The sequence below is a fragment of the Ovis aries genome, chromosome 25 (genome assembly GCF_016772045.2).
Source record: "Ovis aries strain OAR_USU_Benz2616 breed Rambouillet chromosome 25, ARS-UI_Ramb_v3.0, whole genome shotgun sequence".
Lineage (NCBI taxonomy): Eukaryota > Metazoa > Chordata > Mammalia > Artiodactyla > Bovidae > Ovis > Ovis aries.
The window spans coordinates 33,984,807-34,009,799 of NC_056078.1; the positions used below are offsets into that span (position 1 = coordinate 33,984,807).

General features: G+C 55.9%; 1 protein-coding gene across 5 annotated transcripts in view; it reads left to right on the forward strand.

The window, feature by feature from the left end:
* The window catches only part of ZMIZ1 (zinc finger MIZ-type containing 1), a 190,026-nt gene that overhangs the window by 41,775 nt on the left and 123,258 nt on the right, over positions 1-24,993 (forward strand). The window lies entirely within an intron of this gene.

A 24,993-nucleotide genomic window follows, 5' to 3' on the forward strand; every position in this document is an offset into this window, starting at 1 on the left:
GAGTGGCTTTTCAGGGTTGATGACACTTGGCCCTGTGCCAGAGGGCCCCCAGTGTAATCCCTCTTAATTCGGAGATGAGAGGCTGTCCCAGAAATGCTGACTTGGGCCAGGGCCCGTTGTCCCAAGGCTCTGGGACCCAGCCAGGGGAGCCCGAGTCTTCGTCTTGGTGGGAGGCCCCGCCCAATGGTCTCCCCGCTGCTCTCAGCATCTCTCCTGAGACCCCAGGGGCTCCCAGGTACCCACACTCAGGGCCAGGCCAGCCCTGGGGATCCTCTGTGCTTTACTCAGGCGCTGGAACCAGGGAGCAGACTCTGATCTCCCTTCCTGCCATAGGAAATCCTGGCTTCCTCCTATCCTCCTCATGACCTTGGGCGAGTCCTTTCACTTCCGTGAGAGTTCTCATCTGAACGAGGATAATTATACCAACATTGCTGAGAGGGCTGTTAGGAGGATGCTTAGAAACCTGGAATATTCCAAGTGTTACAGCTGGGTGAGGGTCGGCTGTGTACCAGGCACTGCGCTCCGTAAATGCGTATCTCCCCACACAGTAATCCCATGTGCAGATGTGTTTAATGCCTCATTCTCCGGAGGCTCAGAGTGGTTAAGAAACCTACAGAGCTATAAGTGGTGGAGTGGGGACTGGAACCAGGAGAGACACCTTAGAATTAAGCAGCCCACGATGCCTTAGAGATCAGGAGCAGAGCCACAGGCAGGCCCAAGGTGGGTGCTCAGAAAACAACCCCCATTTCTGCCGGGTGGCCTTTGTCCAGCCCTCCAAGGCTGGTGGCCCTCAGGAGCCAGTGGGTGGCCCCTGAAGGCTGGTGGCCTGTCCCTCCCCAGAGGACCTCCTGGCAACTCGATCAGGCTAGGGGAACCCATTGCTAATTGTGAGGTAACCTTTGAAATTCTCCTTCACGGTGGGTTCTCTTTTCGGATGTTTTTCAAGGTAATTCATTCCCTTTCCAGAAATTGCTGGTGGAGGAGCATTAGGCAGCTGGTAATTAATCATAGGAGCGGCTTGGAGTTTATTCTTTAAAAAAAAAAAAAAAAAGGAGGATAGAAAGCCTTGGTGGGAAAAAAAAAAAAAAAAAAGGAAAGGAAAGAAAACCGCTCCAAGGCGAGGGTGGTAATCAATACCTCGGTGTCCTAGAAACGGCTGGGGATGGGGGTGGCAGACGTGCGGCCTTCTCCCTTCCTTCCTGGGGCTGGCAGATGGTCAGTGCCTGCAGCGTCACCAGTGAGGCTCTGCCTTTGACCATCAGCCCCCAGTGTGACTCTGAGCAAGTCTCTGCTTCTCCCTGGTCTCACCTTTGACCTATAAAATGGGTGAAAGCCAAGTTATCAGACTAGGAAGACATTTTGAACGATCCAGGGCATATCCGAGAGCCCCAGCACATGGTCACTGCCTGGCTGATGGTTTATCAATTGAGTGCGTAAATGAATGAATGGTTTTCTTGGGTCTTTGTTAGCAGTCATCAGGCAAGGAGGGGATCCTGTAGGACACGGATTCTCTGGTTTTGTTATAATGTAGAGTGAAAGCCACGGCGATTGGCTGGCTGTGTTACTTTCCAAGCCAGTGATGAAAGGACAGTCTTGACTGACAGACTCTGGCAACAGAGCTCAGGCCCCTTGGCGGCCACCTCGCTGAGGCGTCCTCAAGTTCAACTTTCCAAGAGTGTGACCTCTCTAGAGACTTTAAAAAAAAAAAAAAAAAAAACCTGCTTTCTGGGGAGGTAGTGAGTTCCTCGTCACTAGAGACTATGCAAGCTGTGGCACTCAGGCAGCAGACTGGGGCTCAGAGCTTTCCTGAGTTTGGGGGAGAGCATGAGGCTCCCCAGGATGGATACCGAGGAAGCTGTACTGGCAGAGAGGAAAGCCTCTCCCCCTGGAGCTCCTTCCCAGGGCCCCCAGGGGAGACTGAGAAAGGGGCTTGTCCATGCAGGACTCCGATGCTTTGGAGCCTGTCCCCTGGAGGGAAGGAAGGTGTGCGTGCCAGTGTGTGCCCCTGAACAGGTGTGAGGCAATGTGTGTGTGATTAGCTAGGCTATGGATGAGGCTGTGAGTGTGAGTGTGCAAGAAAAGGAGAGCGCCCCCCATGTGTGAGTGCCCCCACGCACGTGTGCAGCTCCCAGCAAGACCTCGGCACCCTAGGCCATCCCCATACATGAGGCCTGGCTTCAGCCGCACATTCAGGCTGGCCAGATGGGCCCTGCTGACCACGGCAATGCCTGAGTCTAGTCCTAAGAGTGGGTGGGTGCAGCCAGGCCCCCAGGGGGAGGCAGGGGTCTGCTTGGGTAGTCCTCTGAACAGCCTGATCAACTTGGCCCAGTGTTTTCACTTCCCTCCTTGGCCTGCAAATCCAGCTCATGTATGTGGGTGTCTGTCTCTCTGTTTGCCCGCCCTCCATGTCTCCGTCTCTTTCTATCTGATTCTCTGTGTGGGCTTCTCTCTCCTGCCCAGCTCCCCTCTCTTCTCAGTTGCAGTCCCACAGCCCCAGTCTGCCTCCTTCCCAGTTCTGCGTCATCACCTCCGTCATCCCAGGACTCCGCAGAACCGAGACCTCCCAGGCTCCGAAGCTCCCACCTTTCCCCCTGTTTGCCCAACGCTGGCAACACACAGCTCCCTCCCACCTTTCTCTTCAGGGTATCCAAGGCAGCAGCCCAGAGTCCCGCTGCTTGGAGGCTTTGAGCCGTGTGTGATGAGTCTCCCGTCTCCTACCCTCTGGGGATGACCACCATCCCATCCCCATGGACCCTCACTGTGCCAGCCACTCAGGATGGAGTCTGATCTCCATGCCTGCCCCTCTGTGCCGTCCTGGGCATACGTCCTGGCCACAAGCTAGAGCAGGGGGAGAGGGAGGAGGCCTGCGTCCAGTAGCAGAGGCAGCTGGAAACCCAGCATTTCCCTCCAGCACTAATGAAATTCTTGCTATAATTAGAAGTGAGGTGTCCAGGAGCTGGCTGCCTGGCGGGAGCGGGTGTATGCTCATGAATAAATAAATTGTCCTTTTCCGAGGAGAGAAGGAGCCAGGTGGGCTCCTGGAGAACTGCAGGAGGGCATCTGTGACCTGTGAGGTGGGCCATGGGCCCTAGTGGTTTCCACTCATCTGGATGCCCTTGGCATCTTTCTGAGTCCCCATCCCTGGCCAGCCAGTCTTCCTGTAAGTGCCAGCTGTGTGCCAGGCCGACTCAGCCTGGCATCAAGGCTGCCACCGTCTGGCCCCAGCCTCTGTCACGGCCGCACCGCACACTAGCTGCCGGCCGTGTCCTGAGCTGCAGCTCCACTGTGCTGCCCCCGCCCCGTCGTTACCACCTGTCGCCAGCCTGCACCTTTCTTCTGCGCCTGCTCCTGCCTCCAGAGCCCTTGGCCCTGTTGCTGTAGAGCTGGAACCTTTTGGAGCCTTCCTCAAGCTGTGCTTCCCCGCCAGGGATGGACGTGGCCTGATCCCCCAGGGACTCCAAGACCTCCAGTCCTCAGAGGCCCTGGTTGTGTCCACCCTAAGCTCTCCACCCTCTCCTGCTGCTCTGATGCCCTGCAGGGTGCTCAGCAGACCGCTGGGCACATCATCTTTTATTTTGTGTTCATTACATGTTGGGATAATAACATATCGGATGTTTTATACTCTTCTCATACTCAGTCTTCGAAGACTGTTGCGTATCTAATGCGGAGAAGACGTTTCGGACGTCGGTGGTCAGTGGCCACATGTGGTTCTTGGCTGCCGTAGCTGACCACGTGCTGCCTTAGCGACCCCGGTTTTCTGGTTCACACGGGGGGAAACTGAAGCAGGGGAAGGAAGTTTTGCAGATGAGAGTTTGCAAAGCCAGTGTTCTCTCTGTAAGACAAGGCTGCTGGCGTCCTGCTGTTCAGAATAAAAACTGGGCACGTCACACTGGTCAGAAAGGTGAATCGAATCAGGCAAGACTGTAGCCCATACCCAGGTGACTGAACCTCAACCTCTCCTGATAGAGGAGAGATTATGTGAGGGGTCCATTCCCCCCAAAAGGGGTTCCAGCGATTGTGAGCTTCCCCACCTCATCCCCAAAGAGCCCCAGACTGAGGTGCCTCTCACAGGCTGTGCCACAATAGGGGCCAGTCCCTGTCCCCGTCACCCCAGCTTCTTTCCAACCCCCCTAGAAAATAGGGTTGGAGGTTGGAGCCCAGGAAAGGAGGATGCCCCTGTCCCCCACCCCCTCCCACATCATCCAGGATGCAGTCTGAATTGCAGAGGTGCCCAGCGGGTGTACCTGTGAACCCAGAGTTTCCCCACAGGGTCAGGAGATGATGGAGCAGGGCCGGCTCCAGACACAGGAGCTGGGAGAAGGGAATTGTCTCCCTGGAGCCTGGCCCTGCCCCTGCCCACCCGGAGGGGCTCCAGCCCCACCATCTGGAGCTGACTTTCCTCTTTGTCACCCACAGCCCCAGCAGCTGCACTTTGCTGCCCGCTCAGTTGACAGTCACACTCTTGTTTGCCCCCACTCCGGCACTGTGGCAAAAAGTCAGGAGTTTCAGGTGCTGGCTCATCCTCCCTCTGTGGGCCCCCTGCCCCCTCCCTGCTGGAGTGAATGCCCCTTAAAGACTCAGGGAAGCTCTGAACCACGTCCACTTTCAAGGTCCTAGTATGCATGCTAAGTTGCTTCAGTCGAGTCTGACTGTGCAACCCCATGGATTGTAGCCTGCCAGGCTCCTCTGTCCATGGGATTTCCCAGGCAAAATTACTGGAGTGGGTTGCCATGCTCTCCTCCAGGGGATCTTCCCCACCCAGGGATCGAACCCGTGTCCTTTTGTCTCCCATATTAGCGGGCAGGTTCTTTACCACTCTCGCCACCTGGGAAGCTCAAGGTCCTGGTATGCCAGTGCTAAACGGCAGCAGGAGGCCAGCAGGCACCTGGGCTGCGTGCCCTCAGCTTCCTTGGGAGGTGGCAGGGGTTTTTTTTCCGGCATGCCGGTTCTGAATGTGTTGGGCAGGCTGTGTCAAGAAGGACTCTGAGGCTGTGCTCAGGTTGTGAGAGGTAGTATCACGTGCTGCTTGGTGCAATGCGCCCTTTCAGCCCCGGCTCCCTGGCCATCGCGTCTGTTTGTCAGATGTGCCCATTCTGAGCCATGGCCAGTGGGGGTGTGGGGAGGAGGCGGTCACCTCAGTGTGGTCCCACAGGTGTCGGTCTGCCGTGGCTGCTGTGTGGACTGTGCTCGGGGAAACTTCTAGAGTCCCCAGGTTATGAGGACCACAGAACGCCCCTGGAGAGCTGACTGCCTGCCACACTCCTCTGGTTACAGGAGAGCAGGGGGGCGTGTGGGAGCCCCTCCCTGTCTCCCCTGTCTCCCCGTCAAGTGCTTCTCTCCCTTTCCTCAGTTCCAGTTTGGGAAGTGGCGCATGTTGCCTCACCGCTGTTTGGGGCCCTTCGTTGCCATCCTGAGGCGTCCTTGGGGGCCTGTTTCAGTTCGTGTGGGAGCATCTCTGCTGCGTAGCCTCCCCGGTGCCTCTCCGTCCGGCCCACCCTTCGGTCAGTGGACAATCTAGCATGGGACAGCCCTCGCCAGGTGGCCCCTGCTGCGCTCCCTTCCCCACCCTAGTCATCCCCCACCCTTGTCACTGTCTGGGTGAGCCAACCCCCTTCACCCCCCTGTTCCCACCCCCAACAAATGCCCTAAGCTGAGGCCCTTAGATGTCCCCTGCCTGGCAGCTCTGATGATTGAGCCCAAAGGACTGTAGTGAACTAGAACCTGGAAATAATCGGGACAATTTTTCTCTGTGTGTGGAAGAAACACAATAAACACTTTTGCACCCTTTATCCAGCTTAGTTTCTCCCCAGTCACAGCTCCAGGAGGGTTGTTCAAGGTCATCCCTGCCTGCCAAGATCCTCTAGCGGCTGCTTGCCCACCTCTGCTGCTGGAGAGCTCGCCACCCGTGGGCCCACTGGGGTCTGTGGGTACTGGACACAGTAGAACGTGCTCTTAAAGCAGGACAGACACGAGGAAAGTCGCTTCAGTCGTGTCCGGCTGTGCAACCCTGTGGCCTGTAGCCCGCCAGGCTCCTCTGTCCATGGGATTCTCCAGGCTGGAATACTGGAGTGGGTTGCCATTTCCTTTTCCAGGGGCTCTTCCCAACCCAGGGGTGAAACCTGAGTCTCTCTCTGCACTGGCAGACGGGTTCATTACCACTAGCACCACCTGGGACAGACATTTTGGGGCTCAAATGCCTGCTCTACCACCGATCAAGTGGGTGAGTCTGGACAAGTTACTTCGTCACTGGTTCCCTCTGTTTCCTCATCTATAAGTGGGGAGAAACCCACCTGCCCGCAGGGATGCTGCGGGGCTGGAAGGCAGCAATGGCAGGCTTCCCTGTTGACTATAAATAGATGCCCTGAGAGGGACACCCCCACCCCTCAGCACTGGAGCATCTGCTTGAGGTTGGCGCCTGTTAGATCCAGGACCTGGATACTTCCCTTCCCCAGCGATGCTGGCCTTCTGAGTCCTCTCTGGAGCTCTGGGGTGGGAACTGTCAGGATGACACTTCAATATGTCTCTTCTCCAAAGCGCCAGCGCACACAGACCGGGGAGGCGGGGGGGGCACTTGTTTAAATGCCTGCTCTTAGACCTCTCTCTTGGAGTCTGATTCTGTGAGTTAGAGTTGGGTTTTGGACTCTGAATTTCTAGCCAATAACACCTGCAGTCAGGCCAGTCTGGAACACACGGATGCCGGTCACAGGGAGCTGGCCAAGAGGTAGGGCCGTGGACGGTATCACAGCCTCGCTGGGTGGACTTGGACAAGCTCTGTCCCTGTCTGTGGCTGTTTTCTCATGAATAAACCTGGGCTTTAGATGATCTGTAAAGGCTCTTCCTGCTCTTAAAACCCCGTGTTGATCAGAAGGACATTTCATGGTGTCCTGTCTGCCAGGCTCCCTGAGTCACATCTGTGAGTTTCAGCCCCATTCCTTCTGGCCACAGAGTGTTCAGATCAGCAGCCACCCACCAGCCCCAGAGCCCTAGGGACAGAAAAGCTGTTCCCGGGGTGTGATGGGCCATTTAGTGGCGATTCCCCTGGGCCTTGCAGGAGGCCTTAGATCAAGAGGCATCTGCAGATCTGAACTCTCTTCCCTGAAATGAACTAGCCCCTTAGCCTGGTCCTGGCTGAGGGAGGCAGGGGAATGGGGTTGTCTGGCTCCTCTGAGGGGCCTTGGCGCTCTATTAGTTAAAGCACATGAAGCCTGGAGTATCAGTACTAGAAGAAGGGCCCTGTGGAGCCCTTTCTTTTTTATAGCTGGGGAAACAGGCCCTGGGTGGAACATGCCTGGCCAGGGAGAAGAGGGAGGCAGGTGCAGAACCAAGCCTCTTGGCTTGTGGTCTGGTCTCTGGGCCACACCAAGCCACCCACCACCGTTCTCCTTAGGAAGTCCATCTGAGATGGGTAGGCCTGCCAGGCTTGAGCCCTAAATCAGCCTCTTCAGCTCCCAGGAAGAGATGAGGGCTGTCTTAGGACAGGGACCAAGGAGCCAGCTGCTCGGGAGCACTGGGCCCTTTTGGAACCACACTGCTATACTAAAACAACCACCCCCGCTCGCCCCAAGTCTTCCTGCCCCAAGTCTTCCTGCCCCAGCCAAGGACGCCCTGTGGAAGGTTTCCAGGAATATCCACGCTGAGGGCACCGTGCTCCAGAAACGACAAAGCTCTCCCTCCCAGAGTCCCTCCCATTTTCCACTCACTGGCGCTCAGGAGAATTAATAAGGAGAGGTGAAAAACCAGCCCTTGCTCTAATAAGACCTCGTTTGAGTTGGCGGGGCCCTGGCAGGTGGCGGGGGAGGGATTATTCCCCCCTACAAGGCCTTCACTCCCTGTCTGGGATGATGTCAGAACTGGGGCTCAGGGTCTGGGCTACGATCCTTTGACCGCTGGCATCCTTCTCGCAGCGCCAGCCCTGGTGTGGGCTGGGGCCGGTGGCTCTGTCCCTCTCTGGGCCCAGAGCCCAGCCGGGTCCTTGGTTCACACCAGTACCTGGCATAGGGCTCTTGCGCAGGCTGATCCTCCCCGCAACTCTCCATCTGCAGTCAGGAAGGTGGTGGTATTTAGTAACCAGCTACTCCTTGTGTGGGTCTGTGCTTAGCTGCTGGGGTGATAAGGAAGCAGAAGACCCCGCGGCAGCCCTCAGGAGGCCCACAGTCTAGGCCAAGACGCATATGCAGAGGACAGATGAGTGATGCCCAGTGCCCCTGGCACCAGGAGGGGTTATTGCCGAGTAAGTGTTCTGGAAGACTTCCTGGAGGAGGCTGAATGGAGCCAATAGACAGTCAAAGGCTTTCAAGGATTTCAGGTAGGGCTGGGGTGAGGCAGGAAAAGCCATAGCCTTAGGTTGTGTGTGGTCCAAAGCAGGACCCTAGATAGATAGATGCCTGTGTGTGAATGTGCTTGTGCCTGGAGTGGGGGGAGGTGACGTTTGTACCAGTGCCCAGCAGACAGGCCCACAGACAGTAGACCACACCCAGGCCCTCTCCTGCCTCAGGGGGCAGCAGGGAGGCCCGTTGGATGGATTAGGGCTGCGGCTCTGCTGTGCGCTCGGGCTTGGCACACTGTGGGCTGCGCACCTGGTAAGTGGGTGAGCAGTGCAGAGTCGCTGTCCTTTGAGGGTTGTGGAAAGGAACGCATAGTAGGCGCTCAGTAGATGCAGATTGAATCAAGGCTACATGACGCGCACTCGTGCGTCAGCCTAGTGGCTGAGAACCCAGGTCAGGAGGCAGCAGGGACAGAGAGGTGGGGGCACAGCCGGGGGACGGGGAGCAGAACCTGGAGTGGCCCAGCAGAATTCCTTAGCATCCTGGGTAGCTGGTGCCCACCAAGGGCTCGCTCTGGGACCTGCCCAAGTGGAGATGTGGTGGGCAAAGACCCTTGGGGCATAGCTACAGGGCAGGGGAGCCTCCCTGGGGTGCCCCTGTACATGGTGTTCAGTGCACGCCCCAGACAGATCCCCCCACCCTAGAGCTTCTGAGAGAGGAGGAGAATGCCCGCACATCACACCTCTGTTGCTAAAAAGCAAGGAACAGCCAAGCCGTGGGGCCCTGTGACAATAATAACGACAGTGTCACAGGCGAGGCAGCACCTCTGTTGATCCCAACACCATCTTGTGAAGTAGAGACCAGTATCATCTCCATGTTGGGGATGGGGAAACTGAGGCAGGGGGAGGGCAGGAAAACAGTCAAAGTCGCCAAGTGGCAGAGCCAGGGTGGGGCTCGTGTTGTCTGACCCTCCTGAACTCCACCCTGTCCTGCCTGTCCGGGCTCACCCCTCTCAGCACTTACTGTCCCTGTGGTTGCCAAAGCCCCTGGAGCATCTTTCTGGACACAAAGAAGAAGGAGGATGCAAACTCTTCGAGAGATCATTTGAAGTCTTTCATTATTGATCTTCACACAGGTCCTTCCGGTGCTTTCCCAGCTCCGTGGGAAGATGAACGCCCAGCGGTTAGAGAATGGGCCCTTCCCTGAATCAGTCTTCTGTAACGGAAATAATTTATCTGCCAGCCTTTGGTACCCGGCAGTTTGATAATTCAGGTGTTGAAATGGTAATGACCACGGGGCCAGCCCAGGGAAGAGGCCAGTGAGTCAGATGGGAGATTCAATAGGAATTAAAGGCATTTAATCTCAATGCAATATAATTTTCCCAAACATGCCACCTCTGCACCAAGAATGAGCTAACTGGAAACATCACGATGTCTCCAGCGGGGGCTGATGCTGGGCTTTCTGCAGAGCCAGTGACACCGGGCCTGCCTGGCTCCCCCAGCGAGGGCCTGGGCCATGGAGCTTCTGAGAAGTGGCTGGAGCTCGGTGGGCTGTGCGTGTGGAAAAGGACACAAAGAATCAGAGAGTAGTCAGAAAATCCTTTGGGCCCCAAGGACAACTCTGCTGGGTTTTTTAATATTAATATGCATAATTTTATTTATTGTTTGTTTGGCTGTGTTGGTTTTCCTTGCTGCACAGGCTTGTCTCAGTTCCGGTGAGGGGGGCTACTCTCTAGTGTGGTGCACGGGTTTCTCATTGGGGTGAAAACAGGCTCTGAGCACATTGCTGCTGAGCACAGGCTCTCGGGCATACAGGCTTCAGTACTTGCTCCTCCTGGGCTTGAGAGCACAGGCTCAGTAGCTGTGGCGAACCGGCCTACTTGCTCCGCGGCCTGTGGGATCCGCCTGGACCAGGGACAGAACCCATGTCTCCCATATTGCCAGGCAGATTCTTTACCACTGAAGCCCCAAGACACTGCTTTTTTTAGGGGCTCAGGAGGGGATCTCTTAGAGAGTAATAAGGAGAAATTTTAAGAATAGACTTTGATCAGCAAAAAGAGCTAGTGACTTGCCCAGGGTCACCCAAACAGGATTTAAGTCCTCGTCCTTGCTGATAATCATGATGGCATATTGCTCTGTGTGTGTGTGTGTGTGTGTGTGTGCTGGGGGGAGTCTTAATGACAGCTGTGGGAACTTTATATGCCTTATCTAATTTAATATTTATAGAGCCTGCTTTGCAAATGAGTGAACTGTGGGATAGAGAAGTTAAATAGCTCGTGCAGTCCCTGGGAGCTAGGGTCAGAATTTGAACCTGGCTCCACCTGACTTTCAAGCCTGAGTCCTCAGCCAGACACAAGACACGGAGCACTCACTCTGGGCCTTGCTGGGGAAGAGCCCCCCACCAACCAAGAAGATCAGAGAGGGCTTCATGGAGGTGTGTCAGTTTCATCTCTGACAGTCAAGCATCTTTAAATCTTCAGGTCCTGAGCTATGTAAGGTCAGGTCCCCTGACCCCCCAAAGCTCTTCCTCTTCATCCTAAAATGAGGAGAATAGGGCCTCCTCACCAGGGCCTGGAGGATGGGTCGAATAGTAGGTGGATTCTCCAGATTCAGCCAGGCTTCTGAAGCTGCCAGCCCAGCCATCAGTCAGGCCTGTGTGCATTAGGGCCCAGATCCCTTCCCAGCATCTACTCAGAGAGTTCTCACAGCCAGGATGGGCTGAGCTGCAGGCCACGCCCAGACACATGGAGAGGGCAGGACAAGGCTGAGACAGAGTGGACGGAAGTGGCCCTGGGGGAAGACCATGTGCGCAGCCAGTCCTGGCCACCCAGGCGTTGGCTCCAGAGAGCAGCGTAGGAGGAGAAGCGTGATGAGGCCCCCAGGCTGAATCCCACCTCTGTTTGATGGGTGTCAAGGAGCTAGTGAAGCTACGGATCTATAGATGAATACAACTGTGTCGTTTCTCACCAAGCTGTGTCGTTTCTCAATCCGCTGTGTCAGGGAGCCCTGCTCCCCTGGGTTCCAGCAGGGAAGGGGGTCATGTCTACAGTCCCTTTGTAGCTCAGGTGTCCCGCAGAACCTCTGGGCTTTAAAATCCAAATGCACTGGGCACTGAGGTTGGAGAGTTAAGAGTTCATCCAGAAATAGGGGCAGAGGGGGAGGACTACACAGAAACCAGGTAGCTCAAAGATGCCCTAAATGTGGAGTTCTGGAGACCCCAGATGTCACAGGCTGGAGGAGCCAGGCAGATCCCACCTGCCCCAGGGGGAAAGTGAGGCCCGGAGACGGGAAGAAGCTTATCCCCGCAGAGCTGGGTGTGGTGACTGCTACTCTGGCCCGCCCTCCCTGGGGTGGTCCCCACCTCCCTCTCTGTCTAACGTTCCTCCCATTGGCTCTCCCTAAGCATGAGCAGGAGGTGAGGGATGAACCGGGTGTGAGAGGGAGGGTCAGTATGTTTCACCTGGGGCACCTCCCTAGGCCTTGGAGGCACAGAACCAGGGGTCCTTGGGAAGGGGTAGAGAAGGCCAGCTTCGCAGTACACTCTGAGACCCCCAGCTCCACGTCATAGCCCCATGACCACAGAGAGGTTTCTAAACTTCTCCAGGACTCAGTCTCCTTATCTGTAAGATAGGAAGGTCAGACAGCTCACGAGCCGGTTCTGTGGCTGAAAAGTGGTCACGATGCCTGGCTCATAGGTGTGCGGCGGGGCTCAGCTGTCGTCACCATCATGGAGGGATGTGGGATCGGGGGCCGCTGCAGGATAGTCCCATTTTGCCAGGGGACTCAGTTGGGAATCTGCCAATCTGATTGGAGGTGTTCTTTCTTCACCGGTAATCTGATGGCACTGGGAAACCTCTTCTCTCTGTGGACCTCAGTTTCCCCATCTGTCAGCAAGACAGTAGGACTAACTGATGTGGGAGCCAGAAGGCCAGGGGTTGGTGTTTATGGGGTGGAATCATTGCGTGCATCTGCTGCTAAAGCCATAAAAACTGCCAGGGACCTGCAGCCAGAGCTGTCTCGGAGCAGGGCCCCTCAGGGGTCCAGCGAGGTCCCTCTGTGGTCCTGGAGCCCCACTGACCGGCTGAGGGCTCCCAGCTGCGGCAGGGTCTGCAACCGCTCTCTCCGTACAGCCGATTGGTGGAGCGCGGGCCTGCTTGCAGCGCCTGGCAGGGACCGGTAAATTGAAAACATGATGTTTCCTGCCGGAGGCCAGTGCGGGGCTGGACTCGGTGTGGCCTTGGAAAGCTGGCCTCGCTCTCAGGAAGCCCTGCTCCCCACAGCACCGCCACAAAAACAGTGGAAAAGTGAAGCCTTTTCAAGTCTGTGTTTCCACTGTAAACAGGGGGTGAAAGCTGGCCCCTTGCCTCCTGGCGCTGCTGGGCCCGCCTCCTCCTCCCGGCCGCTGGCCTGCCCAGTCTTTGGAGGCACCTCAGCTGCCCCTCTGCCCCCAACAGTGCCCCTCTGATCAGAGAAGCCCCGTGCCGCTAATTCACAAAGCCTTCTGAGTTTAGTTCAAGCATACCAGGACCTAGCAATCCTCAGCATCCATCCAGTGAGGCCAGTAGGGTAAAGACAAAACCCCGGTGCACGGAGAGGCACTGCTGCTGCTGAGTCACTTCATTCGTGCCCGACTCTGTGCGACCCCATAGACGGCAGCCCACCAGGCTCCCCCGTCCCTGGGACTCTCCAGGCAAGAACACTGGAGTGGGTTGCCATTGCCTTCTCCAGTGCATCAAAGTGAAAAGTGAAAGTGAAGTCGCTCAGTTGTGTCTGACCCTCAGCGACCCCATGGACTGCAGCCTTCCAGGCTCCTCCGTCCATGGGATTTTCCAGGCAAGAGTACCGGAGTGGGGTGCCATTGCCTTCTCCGACAAAGAGGCACAGGACTCACCCAAAGCTACACAGCAAGTAAAGAGCAGCCCCGGTGCCCCCCTTCTCGCCTGAAGTGGCTCCGCGTGGGAGGCTCGCGTGGGTGAGGACGTGTGCCTGCGCTGTGTCAGTGTTAGTCGCTCAGTTGTGTCCGACTCTTTACGACCCCACAGAGGGGTAGCTTGCCAGGCTCCTCTGTCCGTGGGATTCTCCAGGCAAGAATACTGGAGTGCGTTGCCATTCCCTTCTCCAGGGGATCTTCCTGACCCAGGGATCAAACCCACCTAAACCCAGCACGAGTTTCTTTGACGTCCTTCACACAGAGAATGTAGCACCAGTAGCATTTAGTGGAAGTGGCTTATTGATTCTTAAGTCTATAATAGTGTCCTTTTTTTCCTTACTGTTAAAGTAATGCATGCTTGTTGTAGAAAGTCCGGAAGTCACAGAAAAGTTAGAAGAAGAAAAACAAAAACTGCCCATCATCCTTCCAACCAGGAGTTATCCTGGGCAACATCCTGGTATATTACTTTCTGGTAACTGTATAATTTTCTGTCCTTCTCTCTTGGACTTACATCATGAGCAGTTTTCAAGGTCATTCGGTATTCCTAAAAATCATGATTCTTGATGGCCCTGAGGAGGGGCCCGGATGAGGGCCAGGGCTGCAACCCCTTCACAGGTCTGCTCAGCCCCATCCTGGGATACCCCCATCATGGGGACTCTGTGGGGGTCTCCCCCCTCGGTGGGGAGGAGAGGCCCCCCCATGCTGCAGTTCATGGTGAAAGGTGGCCTGGCCTGGACATCCCAGGCTGGAGAACCCACGGGGCTCGAATCTGTGTGTGACTCTGGGCCTGTCTCCCCATTGCTCAAAAGGGCAGACCAGGCTTCATCTAGCCCTCGCGCCAGTCAGCCTGCTCTGAGGCCTGCTCGCCAGCTGCCCACAGGCACGGGGCTGCGTTCTTCCCGAGGGCCGGCTCGACATCAAGTGCCTACTGTGTGCAGGCGTCAGTCAGCCTGGGCGACAAAAGGCCCCCGTTCCTGCCATGTTCTCCCGACACCTGCGCCTCCCCCACGCCTGCCCGTTTTAACCCGCAAGCCCGTCCAGCCCCCGCCTCCCTGACCCCTCAGCAGTGGGGGGCTGGAACCCAGCTGGGCAGGGGTGGCAGGGATCCCGGAAGGAGCCATCTCCGACCCCCTCCACCCGCCAGCACCCTTGGTGGCCCTAAGACAGCTTTATGGAGGACGGGTCGAGGCTGTCTTCCTCTTGGCAGGTTTATTTCTTCATTTTTCAAGCCCTGCTCTGATTTTTCCATGTCTCCCCGCCCCCTCCCTAGACATGCTTCTCTCCCCTCCCCCTCTAATCTGTCAGCCCAGCCAGGAGAGAGGGCCACTGGCCTCCAGGTGATTGAATTATTGTGCGGGGTGGGGAGACAGGCCAGGGTTTTCTACGTGAGTGCTTTTGGCTTCCTGCCCTTGGAGAGGGGCTGGGGAGGGGGAGGGGGTGTGGTGGCGGAGACTGTGGGCCATGGGTTTCCCAGACACCCTGCACCCCCCCTCTCCCCTGTCTGGACCGCAGATGAGCCCTGCCACCGACAGCGCTGGCCCAGGGCCACTGCTCTGCCACCCTGCTCTCCCCCCACGCCAGCCCTGCTCAGGCCTCAATTTCCCCTCCCGCCAAACGGGCAGGTCTCTGTCCTGATGCCAAGGTGAAGAAGAGGCATCCAGGCAGCTGTGACTGCTGACTCACATGTGAGAAATTCTTAAACATCTGCTATCTGTGTGTTGTGGGCCAGGGACTCAGGATGGAGAAAAGAAAGGAGGTCAGCGCTTGTAAAACACCTACTCTGTACCAGCAGGCATGTTCTCGTGCATGACTTCATATTTCGTCCCCTTACCCCCCGCCCCAGTCGTAACTCAAAGATAATAACGAGTAAGAATTACTGGCCTTATTTTTACAGCTTAGAAATGTTCCTAGTACAGACTCCTTCTCCCAGGAACCTTGGGTTCTTGAGGGATGAGGCACTGTCTGGGTCCTCTCTAACTCTCTGGGGGCAGCAGAAGACTCAGAAGGGACCCAGCAAATGCTGCTGGTTCTACTGAAGTGAGACCAGAGAGGTGATATCACCAGCCCAAGGTCACACAGCTAGAAACGGAGCCCCCCTTTGCCTGGCTCCAAGCCACTGCTCCTGGCCTGGGTGTTGACAGGGAGGTCTGCCGTTCCGGCTGGTACTATCTAGTTGCAAGGCTGCTGCAGCGGGCCGAGAGCTTGGTGGCCCCAGGTCTCACCCACTCCTCCCGCTGGTGTCTGTTCTCTGCTGCTCAGGCCCCTCCACACTCCCCAGCCTGCCTTCCCCCGCCCGAGAGGAGGGGCTGGAGGGGGAGCCCCCGCCCCCGCTCCGCTCCACACTCCAGCTCATGGAAATGGAAACCTCACTGGCTTCATTATCCCGGGCTGAATGAGCAGGGTTGCCATGGTGACAGCCGTCTCAGGCCCATGAGGGGGCAGGGAAGGGGCTGGCGAGGCCGTGGCAAGTGGGACCGGGCAGCAGGTGAGCAGGCGCGCCGGGTGGGCAGCCCTCAGGAGCATCGGCCCCTCGTGCTCCCTGCCCTCCTGTCGGGCCCCTGGCTTCAGGTCCCAGTGTTTGGTCAGTGAGAAGCAGGCAGGCCCCATCCTGCAATGACTGGCCCCTCACTCACCTGTCCTGCCGCCTGTCCATCTCTTCCTTTCAGGGGAGGGTTAAAGGTGCCTCACACCATCCTGGAGGTCAAGATCGAGGGCAGATGTGGGAGCTGGGGGCCAGGAGAGGGCAGGGGCTGTCCCCCGAGGAGGTCCGCTGTGGCGCTCTGCTGGCCTCTGCTGTGGCATGGCCCGAGGAAGTGGCTGAGGGTTCCAGCCAGCATACACCCCAGCACTCCTGTGTGCCCTGAGTCATCACCCCGGTCCTCAGGCATAACCCTTTTACGGGAGGCTGGGGCTCCAGATGCCCCACAGGACAACAGGTGTGACGGGGGCTGTGAAGACGCCAGCAGGGGATCCGGACCCAGAACAGCCTGTGCCCCGGGAGGCCCCAGGCAGGTGTCCTGACCTCCGGGCCTGAGCTGGGCCTTCCCCACGGCCCTGACCCAGGGACCCTTATGCCCAGATGTGCCCTTGTTTCTGTAAGGCCTGGACACCCCCTTGCCCTGAGGCCTGTCACCCCGGGGCTTGATTTCTAAGCACACCACCATAGGGTAGGCCCTGGCCCTGCCATCGCTATGCTCAGGCTGATCCAAGGGAGGCTGGCTGCGCCCCCATTTCTCTTCCGGGATCCCTGGTGGCCCCCTGGGGTGGCCTTAGGTAACGTCTGCCATTCTCCTCTGGAGCATGTGGCACAGCCAGTCCCATCACATGATCCAGAGCCATCGGGACAGCCACCAAGGGCCCCTGCTAGGGGTTACTAAGTGCCCTCAGGAGACGTCCCCTTCAGCCAGTGCCAACCCCAACTCCAGTTTCAACCTTGACCCTAACCCTAAGGCCACATCCAGCCTCAACCCGTCTCCTGGCCCAGCCCACATGGGTGTGTTTCCCACGTGCTCCCGCCCCTGAGCTGCTGTTCAAGCCATTCCGTCCACCCGGAATGCCCTCCCCTCACAGCCTGCATGCTGCCAAGTCCAGCCTCCTCCCATTTCCTATTTCAGATGAGGAAACCCAGGCCCAGAGAGACATGTGACTTGTCCAAGGTGATTGGAGAATCTGGGCAGCATGGCCTGGGGCAGGGTGTCCCAGGAGGCCGGGCCATTCATTCCCCGCTGAGATGGGGCAAGGGTCCACGTGACGCTGGATGAGAGCCCAGCAGCTCAGGGCTGGTGACAGTTCCCTGTCCAGGCAGGTTTGAAGGGGAGGCAGACAGCGCCAGGGTTTCAGCACCCTGACAGCTGTTCTCAGTGGGGAGGGGCCCAGGAGGGGTGCTCAGGGGCTGGCCCCAGCCTTGCTGATCCGTCCGACCATCCTGCAGCCCCGCCCACAAATGGGTCACGTGCTTGTACGCAGACAGGTGGTGAGCAGCAGAGCTCAGCAGACATGGTGTCCATGGCACTGCTGTGACTTTGCCTCCTGCCAAGTGGCGGGGAAGGAGGCACAGACAGGAGAAACCCCAGCACCTCCCTATGACAGGGGACATCCAGAGGTCCCCACACAGCCACCTGCCACTCTGCTGCAACCAGATCCCAGGGGCTCATTCCAGAATGCAGAGTCTCCCACCCTCCAGGGGAGGCTGGGGCAGAGCCCAGGAGTCAGTGTGTTTGCTGCTTCCCAACCTGTGGGCAGGGCTTGCCTTGTGGCCTCCAGGGGCCAGACCAGGCTCAAGGTCTTGGGCCCCAGCCTTCGCATTTATACAGAGGCCCCAACTTGTGCTCCTGGCCCCAGGGTCATGACCCCTTGCTGATCTGCCTGGGCCTTGTCCTGCCCAGGGCCAGCCTCAGACCAGCGCTGCAGTCCTGTGCCCTCCTTCCCCTTCTCCCTTCTCATCCATTGTCCAACCACCCAGAGCCCACAGTCTGCCACCACTGACCTCCCCTGACTCGGCGGCTGTGTGTCCCAGACCCGCCTCCTGGCCACCGCCCGGCTCCCCGCCCAGCGGCCGAGGGCGGCTGCTGGGCAAGGCTGTCATTTTCCCAGCTAGGGATTATAGGTTTGGGGCTGAAGGAGTCTGAGCTGGAGGAGGAGGAGCGGAGACTCTCACCCTGGTGCCAGTCCCCAGAGACACCTCTCTGGTAGGGCAGACTGGAGTGCTCTGCGGGCCGGGATGGGGATTCCTGTAACCCGACATCCTCCCAGCTCTGCGTGTGCACGTGTGTGTGTGGATGTACACGCCTCTCAGAAGGGTCAGGCCCTCGCTCATGCTAATTTTATTTAATCCCCCCAACCATCACGCAGGCACGCCTGACTCATTTCCCAGCTAGAAAAGGCAAAACTCAGAAAGAGCTACACGCTGGCCTGGGTCACACAGCAGGTTAGGGCAGAACCGAGATTCGGCCTATCCCTGGCCCTCAACTGCCACGTGCTTGGTAGCCTCTTTGCCCTGCCCTTGCCCATCCTCCCACCTGTGGGGGTGGGGTATCAAGAGAATTGGCTGGGAGATCGCAAAGGGGCCAAGGGCTGGGTACCCCATGGGGTGTGCTACAGTTACCCACCGTAGCCGCTGCTGGGGAGGGTGTTGCCAAGCCAGGTTTGGAAAAAAAGCAGTATCCCTTTTCTGTTCTGTCCTCACAGTGGCCCCCGGGGTCTGGTTTAGAAGTCTGGCCCCCTGTGAGCCAGACTCAAAGAGTGTGGCAGCGCTAGTTCTGGGCATGCAGAAGCTGGAAACACCTCGTAGTTTACAGCTGTGGGAACTGGGATGGGGTTTAATACCAGTGGAGTGATCCCAGCCAGACCCAAGCCTGGACCCTGGAGCCCCCCTTCCATTGTCCCCTCTGGGGGAAGCGCATTGAGCATATGTGTGCCAGGGACACGGGCCTGGGAACCGCAAAGGAGTTTGAGGATTTGAGTCAACACGGTGGAGTGGTTCTGTGAACAGGCTCTGGAATCAGACTACTCCCGTTAGGATCCCACCTCAAGTCACGTCACTTCTCTGAACCTCGTGTGTTGTTCAGTTGCTAAGCCGTGCCAACTCTTTGTGACTCCATGAATCACAGCACACTATCTCCAGGAGCTTGGACTCATGTCCATTGAGTCACAGTGATGCCATCCAACCATCTCATCCTCTGTCATCCCCTTCTCCTCCTGCCTTCAATCTTTCCCAGCATCAGGGTCTTTTCTGATGAGTCGGCTCTTTGCATCCAGTGGCCAAAGTACTGGAGCTTCAGCTTCAGCATCAGCCCTTCCAATGAGTGTTCAGGGTTGATTTCCTTTAAGATTGACTGGCATGATCTCCTTGCTGTCCAAGGGACTCTCAAGAGACTTCTCCAGCCTCTGCATGTGACATGTGCTCAAATGAGACAAACCTTAAAAATTTAGTACAGTACAAAAGCACGTGGTATGAGTCAAGAGACATTCGCTAGTGTCTTCATTTTGTCGGTGCTAAGGGTCTTGATCCCAAACTTCTGAGCAGTGAGGGCCACAGTATAAGGGCTGGCTGTGGGGTGGGACCTGCCAGAGGGTAGAGGATGGGTAACCTGTGTCTGGGGGTGCTTCCTCAGGGGCCGGGTCACTCTGGAGCCAGCATTTCTGATACACAGAAACAGGTCCCCCACCCCAGGTCAGTGACCACTCCCAGGGCTGAGCCGGCTGTCCACTGGCCACCACTGGCCTGGACCTCTGTGGAGCTGACCCACAGGTGGCCAGGTCACCTGGACTCATCTCAGGAGCAGAGGCTGCAGGGAGGCCTGCCTGTTCTTGGGAATTCACTGCATGTCTGCCTGTCACAAGTCCCTCGATAGGGAAGATTTGTGAGTGAGCTTTGCAATTCTGTTTTCTCTGAGGGTTATAAATCAGCTGCATGCACGCCCTGATGCTGCCCAGCCTGAGGTGCACACGTGCACACTCACATCCACACTCGGAAACACAGTCTAGGTCCTGCCTGCCATTTCCCTGAGGTGGGAGGAGGCACTCTCTTGGAAAAACCCTGGCTCCCAATGGCTGCCTGGCCTTCCAGAGTCCCAGAACCATCCAGAATAAAGAGCTCAAGGCTGGGAGGCAGGATGTCCTGGTGGTTGGAGAAACAGGTCGTGGTATGAGTCATTAGCATGAATCACTGGCATGAATTTCAGGAGTCTGCCTGGCCTTATAGATTACTGTGTGCCCCTGGCCATGTTGCTTACAGAGTTCTGTGCCTTGGTCTATAAAATGGAGCTAATTGTAACATGTACTTCATAGGATGGTGAAAAGAATAAAATAAGTAAATATGTGTAGAATGCTTATTGTTGTTCAGTCCCTAAGTCGTGTCCGACTCTTTACGACCCCATGGACTGCAGCACAGCAGGCTTGCCTGTCCTTCACTGTCTCCCAGAATTTGCTCAAACTCACGTCCGTTGAATCAAGATGCCATCCAACCATCTCATCCTCTGTCGTCTCCTTCTTCTCCTGCCTTCAATCTTCCCAGTATCAGGATCTTTTCTAGTGAGTCGGCTCTTTGCATCAGGTGGCCAGAGTATTGGATCTTCAGCATCAGACCTTCCAACGAATATTCAGGGTTGTTTTCCTTTAGGATTGACTAGTTTGATCTCTCGCTGTCCAAGGGACTCTCAAGAGTCTTCACAGAGTGCTTAAAACAGGACAGACACATAATGAGAGCTCAGGGAAGTTTGGCTATCATTATCATCGTCATTAGTTAAGGATATACCTAAATTTTGGCATCAGACCAGGGCTTGAATTCCAGCTCTGCCTCTTGCTAACTAACTTGGACATGTTACTGAGCTCCCATTTCTCATCTATGAAACTGACCCTTACTACCTACTTCATAGGACCATTCTGGCCTTAAAGGAGATAGAGCTTGTGAAGGATGCAATGTCAGGCCCTCGGGAAACACCACCCAGTGCTACATATGCCTCTAGGTGGAGCGTGGGGACTGGGCCCTCTGCGTCAGAGCTTCCAGATAACTCTGCTCTGGGGCCTATCTTCCTGGGGAATGTTTAGATAACAGCGGGGACTAGAAGGGGAGAATTTTAGGAACCTCTGTCTCCCTTTCGCCATCAGGGGAGTTAACCGCTAGCCAGAGCGACTCTCCCCTCCCTGCCCCTGTCATTTCATTCACCCCTCTCCTGAGAAGAGGGTCAAGACTGGCAGGTGTGACTCATGGCTCTGCCACTCACTTAGTGGGTGGCCTTGTGCAGGTCACTTGACCCCTTCATTCCCTCCAGCCAGGAATCATTGTGCCTGCTTCCCCTGGCAACTGGAGAGAGAGTTAGAGACAGAGCGTGCAGAGCACTTGGCGCAGCGCACCCGGGGATCAGCGCTCTGCAGATTCCGTCACTGGCCCCTTTCTGCCTCCCCTCCTCTCCTCCTCCCACTCACACCCCACCCCTCCCACACCTGCTGCACGCATAGCATCTTCCCCGGCCAGACGTTTACGTATTTCTCTCTGGGTAACTGGGCTCTAAAAATCCACAAGACGCCTCTGGAGCCACATGAGCGAGCCTGGATAGAGGGAGGTGACTTCAGAAATTCAGACCTTCTGTCTTCCCATGCTGCTCCCCTGTGCCAGCCACACGAGGCTAAAGCATGCTAGACACGAGACCCAGCCTTGCTGGACCATTGGCCGCCCGCCCCAGAGACTTTACTGTTCCTGCAAGGTCCCCAGGTGCTGTCAAACGCAGGCTTGTTTCCAAGCTGTTGCTAGCATTTTTTTTTTCACCTGCTCAGCCATAAAGCCCTGGAAAGCAGTGATCCAGGGATGAGTAGCTGCTTGCATGAGTGCGGTGGGGAGAGGTGGGGACTGGTGCCCACATTTTTGCAGAGCTGACATTTTTGCACCTCTCCCACCCAGCGCCCTGCCTGGGAGAGTGGGATGGTGAGACCTTGGCCGTGGATAATAGTCGGGAGCATCCCAGGCCAAGCCTTGGTCTCTCGGCAGAACTTTGGAGGCCGGACTTCTCGTTGCCAGGGAAACCAGTGTGTTCCCTGGAAAGGAAACCACAGTGCCTTTGGCTGTTAAGATGTACCCCCTCCCTCCCCCACCAAAAAAAAATGAGTTCCCTCCCAAAACTGATTCCCCCAAAACTGTTGAGTCGGCAGCATCTTGCCTCCTCCCTGAGCCTGCTAAAATTATAGAAAATGAAATCTGCCCCGACCTTGTGCTTTTCACCTCTTTTTTAAACATTCCACTGTAGCATGAGGACATGTTTTGTTTTTTCTTATTTATCTTCCTCCCATGCCAGCTGGGGCTCTGAGCCCTTCTCTCCTCTGTTGACTGGAGCCAGAAAGGGAAGGACTTCCACATCTTTCTTTTTTTTTTCATTCAGCTGTCAGCAAAAATAAAACAAGCAGGTTTATATTTGGAAAGCAGAGGGTCTCAGCCACCAGATCACTATGTCCAGGGTAGGTCACAGCCTTGTATCCTCTCATGTGACAAAGGCTTGAAATTTGACCCGCAGATTTGCAGAGAGTGGGGCTTTTGCAGCAGGCCTGTCTTTATTCATATCGACTTTTAAATGCCATTGGAGCATCATGGGGAATTCTCCACTGGCTGGGAAAGGGTAGTTCTAGAAAAGAATCCTCTGGAACATTGCTCAAGTGGTCTCTCATGGGCAGATCTCTATGCAAGGATGAAGGGAACTTTCACCCCATTTCAGAAACAACGTTCCTGGGCCTCAGCAGGGTTTTGAGATTGGCTAAAGAGTGGAGTTGGGTTTCACAGCCAAGGCCACCCTGTGGGTCAGTTCATTAGTAAAGCGAAAGTCATTCAGTCGTGTCTGACTCTTTGTGACCCCATGAACTGTAGCCTGCCAGGCTCCTCTGTCCATGGGGATTCTCCAGGCAAGAATACTGGAGCGGGTTGCCATGCCCTTCTCCAGGGGATCTTCCTGACCCAGGGATCAAACCTGGGTCTTTTGCATTGCAGGTGGGTTCTTTACGGACTGAGGCATCTTAGAAGCCCAATTCATGAGGAAACAAAAAAAAAGAAAAAAACAGGAAAGAAAGGAAAGAGAAAGGTGGCTAGTGTTCCTATCAAGATCCCTGACGCTTCAGGGGAGATGGCAGGGAAGGAAACGGCTGTGAAGAGACCTTGGTCCCAAGCCCAGCATGCCCCCGCCCGCTCTCAGGCTAGGGTCTCCCCATCTGTCTTGGACCTGAAGCTTCTAGAGCCCCTCCCAGTTCTGCCGCACGGTCAGTGTTCCCAGGACCATTTTGTCTTGGTAATCTGAGCAGTTAATTTTTCACCCAGAAGTGACTCTCTGTTCCGTAAGTAATTTTAAACAAATTCTGTTCCAGTCCCTGCACTTCCGTGGGGGAAAAAAACAAGACCCAGCTGGGTTTTCCACCATCCTCAGCAGACAGGGTTTGCAAGCAGTATGTACTCTAGGCTTCGATCCCTCAGAGCCTGGGGCAGCGAGGGTGCTGTACTGTGTTCAGGAGGACAACCACGAGGGGCCCAGTGACCCGGCCTCCAGTCAGCCAGATGTGTCCCAAGGAACCATCCTGAGAGGGCTCAGTCCTTTTCAGCTCCATTCTAGGTCTTCAACAGATCTTTCTTGGTGATTCCTAAACCCCTCTGTCAGATCTTGCTATTAGCGTGAGGCTCTCAGAGTGTAGAGTAAACTAATGAATTACAGCATGATTACACAGCACATAATTAACTTTGTAATTAATATGCAACTGCCACTTAAGCTAAAACACTGCTTATAGAGACGTACGGCAATAGTAAATCACAGGTCAGAAATAGCACTTTGGAATTTTCAAAAGAATGAACGTAAGCAGGGAATCACTTAAGGCAGCGGGGCAAGTTAATTAAAAAGCAGATGAATTGTATGTGTCCTGCTTCATTTCAATACCTTCTCCTTTAAGAAAGACCCTGATGCCATCCTGCCAAGCTGACTGGCCAGGCCTGGACAAAAGGACACTGGGCATGGATGGTTTTATTTCCAAAATAAGTCAGGCCTTCACTGCCCCAACCCAGCCACCCCCATGTCTTGGTCCTGGCCCCAGCCACACTGCCCCTCCTAGGGGCCTGGCTCTGCCCCTCCACCTCCAGAAAGCTTATGGGGTTGCTGCCAGACCAACTCTGGGCCTTCCACAGTCTGGCCCCCATGGCGGGCATGGCCATCTGGTCGGTTAGTACAGCCTGGCTGCCTTCCCCTGGATTCCAGGCTTCTGGAAATCCGGGATTCATCTTACTTTTTTTTTTTTTTCCAACTGTTATTTGATTTTTCCTTCCCCCAGCCTCCTGCCAGAGCGCTGAAGCTAGAAAATGCCTTAGGGATGGTCTCACGCAGGCCGAATTTCACCCAGACTAAGAACTGAGGGGCTGAGTTCTACAGTCACCTAGCGAAGTGGGCTCAGGCCTAGGAGGACTCTCTCTCTGCATCTCTCCTAGTCTCCCATCAGGCTGGGTGGGCCTTTGAGATGAGTTAAACCCAGGTTCCAATCCCAGCAACCCTTCTGGTCCACTGTGTGACCTTAGGCAAGTTGCATAACCTCTATGGACTTCAGTTTCCTCAGCTGTAAAGTCTGAGCAAGGATGCCCACCTCCCTGGGTTGGTGTGAGAGTTAGGGGAGTAATGTGTGTGTGGAAGGGCCTGGTGCAGAGGGAGTGCTCACTGGATCCTGAGTGTCCCCTGCTGTCCTCAGAGGTTTAGGGGGTACAGGGAAAAGTATATGACATCTCAATCAGCCTCATCCTTTAGAAGCTGAGAAAACAGGCCCAGAGAGGCCAACTGTGCATCCACGTACCGTGCATGTAACTGGCATGACTGGAACCCCCCCCCCCCCCAAGACCAGGAGCCCCCTGAACACAGATAACTCTTATCCATTTTCTCCAACTCTAGCCTGGGCACAGCAATGCAGAGCTAGCAAAGGGTGGTACCCAGTGGGTGGCTGAACTGAAAGTCCTCTTCTAGAACAGCCTTGAGCTGGGGTGTCTGCAAAGAAGCTTTCTCAGCCCCCAGCCCCTGGATGGTGTGGAGGTGGCTTGGTTTAGGGGAGGGATGCTGGACTTTCAAGTCTGACAGACAGGTTCAAATCCCAGCTGTGCCATTTTCAGATATTGGGCAAGTTCCTTAATCATTTTCATTCTTATTTCTCCCCATCTGTAGATGGCACTAACCATTCTAACGATATCATTTGTCTTAAAGATAAGTCACATGAAACAGCAAATTGCCACCCAATACACAGTAGGTACTAAATGATATTGCTCCTCTTCTTAATCACAATCACAGAGATTTCTGAGTGG